Genomic DNA, 4,987 nt, shown 5'->3' with positions numbered 1-4,987 from the left:
CCAGCTGAGCTCCAGGCCGAGCCACAGAGGGGCCCTGGGAGAGGCCTCCACCCCCCCCCCCGAAAGCGGGCCAGGGCGCTGCTCCCCCACGCCCACCGGCCAGGCCACCCGCAGCCCCTCTCCCGCCCCCCACCTCCCCCCCCCATTTGAGCCGGGGAGGCTCCTGCCTGCAGGAGGAGGAGGAGGAAGAGGAGGCCCGGGGAACGGCGGCCTCCCCCCGCCTCCGCCACCGCTCCGCCAAGGCAAACCTCTTCGGGGGGGGGGGACGGGACTACGGCTCCCTCCCCTGCCTGCCCTCTCTGCTGGGGGGCCAGGGAAACTCGACGGCAGGGCCAGCCCCCCCCCCCCGGGGTGGCCGGCAGGGCCGGAGGGAGCAGGGGGCGGGCGGTGGGGTGGGGTGGGGCGGGGCGGGGTGGGCGCCCCCGGGGGAGCTGTCCTCACCTGCTGGTGCTGAAGAGGCGCGGCGGCGGCGGCGGCGGCGGCTGGAGCTCACCGGCGGCTCCCCGCGGGGGCCCATCTCGTCCGGGGCCGGCATGACATCCCCCCCCCCCGACACACGCCCGGCCAGCAGCCTCCCTCCCTCCTGCCTCCCTCCCTCCCTCCCCGGGAGATGCGCCGCCGCCCCCCTTCCCAGGCAGCCTCGCTTCCCGGCCGTCGCCGGGGCAACCGCGCCCCACGTCCTTCCGCGGGGGGGGGCGGGAGGAGCCGCAGCCCCCGCCCCCCCGCTCCCCGCCCCACGCCTGCCCGCCCCCGCGGGGGCGACGGGCTCCCTCCGCAGAGGCCAGGCGGAAGCGCCGGCGCGCCCTGCCCGCTCGCAAGCCGGGCTGGGGGGTGGGCTGGGGGGGGGGCACTACGGCCTCCATCGACCTCGCCCCCCAACCCGCTGGGGGGGGGGGCGAAGCGTGCCCCTCCTCGCCCGCCCCCTTCCTTTGAAGGCCTCTGCAGACCGTGGCTTTTCTCCCCCCCCCCAAGGGGCGCGCAAGAGAGGGGCTTCGGCCACTGCGCCGCGCAGGCAGGATCCTGAGGAGGGGCCGTGGCCCAGTTGGCAGAGCCGCTGCTTGGCGTGCAGAAGGCGCCCTGTTCCGTCCCCGGTGGCATCTCCAGGGAAAGGGACCGGGCAGGGAGGTGATGGGAAAGACCCTCCTCTGCCGGAGACCCTGCAGAGCCGCTGCCGGTCTGAGTAGACAATGGTGGCTCTGATGGACCCTCGAGGGTCGGATTCCGTAGAAGGCCGCTTCAGGTGTTCCTGTGATCCGCCCCCTCCCCTTGCTCTGGAGTCAGGGGGAGCCCCCTGGCCCCAGCCCGGACTGGGGGCCGGCAGCCCCTCCCTGGGGGCTGAAGGACGGTCTTCTTCTCAGAGGGAAAACAGGGCACTGGGGGAGTCGCTGTCATAAGAGGGGGGTGCAGGGGCAGGAGCTTCTGAGGGGGCTCCAAGAAGGGAGCCTCTGTCCCTGGCTCTGTGCCCTTGACAGAGAAAAGGAAACTGGGTGGTCGGGGGGGGGGGGTCTCCTGCCCCACCAAATGGCACACGGCGGCCTTTACCATTGTTCTGGGGAAAGGAATTCCCTTTTCTCAAAATCCAGTGTTTTAGATACAGCCGCCCATTCCCCTTATTCTGGTTTTGCCAAAGAGGAATTTCTCTTTGCAGTTTGAGGTTACACCACAAGGTGGCGCTCTGGGCACTCTTTTGTAAATTCACTCTTGCCAGCTTTCTTGACATGACCACACACCACAGGGCGGTGCTCTAGCAGGAGGGTTGAAGGGTTTTGGGAAGACACTGGCCTGCCTCTGAGCTTCTGCAGAGTGAAATTCTGAAGTTTTGCAGACACCCTGCCTCCCTGCCCAGCCTCGCTTTCAAATTTCTCTTTTGATCAAAATGGAATTGATTTGAAAAAGACTCCAAATACCTAAAAAGAAAGAAACAGACTGTTAGATTTAACAGAGAAACTGGGTCAAGACTGGAATGATGAGAATTTCTCTGAACTGCGCTCGTGGCCTTCGTCTTCCCAGAAGACTTGCCAGGGCCTTTGCAAAGAGCCCTCGTTCTTATCTCACTCTTCCTCTAAGGAGCCCCACGCAGCATCTGCAGATCTCCCTTCCCCGTTTTATCCTACGGGGCACACGAGGCTGGATGGCGGCCATGAGCCCCTGGTCACCCAGCAAGCTTCATGACACAGTGGAAATTTGAACCCATGTCTTCCAGACCCTAGTCCAGCACTCTGACTACTACACCATTCTGCCTCTTTCTTAAAAAGGTGCTGTATCAGAGCACCACAAAGGGGATGATGGGCCAGATGTGAAGAAAAGGTGCAAAACCTCCCAGGAAGAGAACATAAGAAAAGCGCTGCTGGGTCAGATCCAGGCCCATCAAGTCCAGCAGTCTGTCCACACAGGGGCCCAACCACTTTGCTTCCCCTACACAAGATGCAAGCCAGAACTTCTTAGCAGATCTCAAGCCAGATGGCCTCCAGCAGGACTTTTAGAGGGGGCTTGTATTAGGAATTTGGACCGTGCAGGCTGGCACAGACCCACTGCACCAAAAGCTTGCTTAGCCCTGCAGCCCTGGAAATCCTTCTTTTAAAAAAAGAGTCCTCTTGGTGAACATAAGAACATAAGAAAGGCCTTGCTGGATCAGACCCAGGCCCAACAAGTCCAGCAGTCTGTCCACACAGGGGCCAACCAGGTGCCTCTAGGAAGTCCTCAAGCAAGACGACCACAGCAGCACCATCCTGCCTGTGTTCCAGTGCACCTAATATAATAGGCCTGCTCCTCTGATCCTGGAGAGGATAGGTATGCAGCACAACTAGGGACTGTGACTGGGAGGGACTGTGGCTCAGTGGTAGAGCATCTGCTTGGGATGCAGAAGGTCCCGGGTTCAATCCCCGGCATGAGACCCTGGAGAGCCGCTGCCGGTCTGAGTAGACAATACTGACTTTGATGGACCAAAGGACTGGTTCAGTATGAGGCAGCTTCATGTGACTAGTAGCCATTTTGACTAGTAGCCATGAATACCCCTCTCCTCCATGAATATGTCCACCCCCCTCTTAAAGCCTTCCAAGTTGGCAGCCATCACCACATCCTGGGGCAGGGAGTTCCACAATTTAACTATGTGTCATGTGAAGAAATACTTCCTTTTATCCGTTTTGAATCTCTCACCCTCCAGCTTCAGCAGATGACCCCGCGTCCTAGTATTATGGGAGAGGGAGAAAAGGGCGAATCTTAGAGCAGAGTATGAGGGAGTAGGGCAGGGGGTCCCCAACCTTTTTGAGCCTGTGGATATCTTTGGAATTCTGACACAAGTCGGTGGGAGCCATGGCAAAATGGCTGCCGCAGGAGGTGCAGCCAATCGCAAAATGTCAGGCAGAGAAGTTATATATAACTCTAATAGAATTTCAGCCAGAAACTCTGTTTAACAGGATGCCTTTTAAGCTGCACAGCCAATCAGAAGCCCTGCTGGGCAAAAGCCCCACCCGGCCCCGCCCACTTTCTAAAAGCCCTTGGCGGGCACCCAAAAGGTCTTGGTGGGCGCCATGGTTCTATGGTCACCACCTTTGGGGCCCCCTGGAGTAGGGGTTTCCCCTGTGCCCAGCCCAAAGGCAAGAATCAGACCAAGAACAGGGTCAGTAGGGTTGCCAATCTCCAGGTAGTAGCTGGAGATCTCCTGCTATTACAACTGACCTCCAGCCAATAGAGATCAGTTCACCTGGAGAAGATGGCTGCTTTGGCCATTGGACTCTATGGCATTGAAGCCCCTCCACTCCCCAAACCCCGCCCACCTCAGGCTCCACCCCCAAAACCTCCCGCTGGTGGCAAAGAGGGACCTGGCAACCCTAAGGGTCAGGCAGACTGGAAATGCACACCCTCCTTCTCCATTGATCAATGGCTCTGAAGCATGAGACCTTAGCAGAGACCTGGGCAGGGCCTATGGCCCTTGGGGGAAATGGACATGTGTGCTCTCTCTCTCTTGCTTGCTCTCAAACAGATTTACTGCAGCGGACGCTTCCAAGGGCAGGAGCCTGCCCCATCAGCCGCAGAGTGGAGGCTCTAGCCCGCGAATGCTTCCCGCCCGCTGCCCCTGGGCAGTGGGGTAGCGTGGGTTGTCAGCACCCGGGGCAAGGCAAGTAATTTGCGCCCCCTAACCCGTGGATTTTAGCACTCAAGTCTCTTCCACTAGATTAGTTAAAGAAACCCTTACCACCTAAGCACATGTATTGTTTGTTATGTAATTAAAGTAAAATGCATCTAAATACAAGTTTATTTTCAAACACTTCTCAGAAGAGCATCCTGGTGTCCGCAGCCTCCGCCAGGGCTGTAATGTGTTTCCAAGGAGAGGGCCTGTGGGGGGGGGGGCACTGGTCCCCTGCAGAGCATGTTGTGCTAACTGGGGCCTGGGAGGCCTGGGTTCAAATCTTGGCTTTGCTGGGGGGCGCAGAAGGGAGGGCAGCTTGATTTCTGGGGCTTGGGGAGGGGGTCTTGCTGCAGGTCGTGCTCCAGGGGCTGGCTTGGAAGGAAAGGCCGGCGGCAGAAGCCGAAGGGCCGGCCTTGCGCCGAAAGGGCGCGTTCCCGCGGGAGCGGGGCTGCTGTGCCGCGCAGGGGCCAGGCCGGCTCCGCTCCCTGTGCTGCGCAGGTGCTTGGCGAGGGGGCCAGGCCGGGCCTCGCCTCCCTGCGCCACGTCTGCTGGCCCCGCAGCAAGAGCAAGAGCCACCTGGACGCCACGCAGGTGAGCGGGCCGGGGGGCTGGGGGCGTGCGCGTGCCCCCGGGCTGGCGCAGAGGCGCGGGGCCTGCCTGCCTGCCTGCCTGCCTCCCTGCCAGCAAGCGGCCAGGCCGGCTGCTGCGCCAGGAAGGGTGGCTTGGCGGACGCTCGGCGAGGCAGGGGTCGAATCCCGGCTGCGTCGTGCACGCGTGTTGGGTGGTCTCGGCCAAGCGCGTGCATTCTCCGCCTGGCCCACCTCACCCGGTGGGGGTGAGGATAACATGCCGCAGAGG

General features: G+C 61.4%; 1 non-coding gene across 1 annotated transcript; it reads left to right on the top strand.

Moving 5' to 3' along the window:
* The first annotated feature begins 2,822 nt into the window (after positions 1-2,822).
* On the top strand, positions 2,823-2,897 carry TRNAP-GGG (transfer RNA proline (anticodon GGG)). The gene has a single exon. It is a non-coding gene; the product is annotated as a tRNA-Pro (tRNA).
* Positions 2,898-4,987: the final 2,090 nt, after the last annotated feature.

This window comes from Euleptes europaea, chromosome 7 (genome assembly GCF_029931775.1).
Source record: "Euleptes europaea isolate rEulEur1 chromosome 7, rEulEur1.hap1, whole genome shotgun sequence".
Lineage (NCBI taxonomy): Eukaryota > Metazoa > Chordata > Lepidosauria > Squamata > Sphaerodactylidae > Euleptes > Euleptes europaea.
Note: the sequence above shows the minus strand (reverse complement) of the source record. Positions and strands in the feature narration are given on the sequence as shown.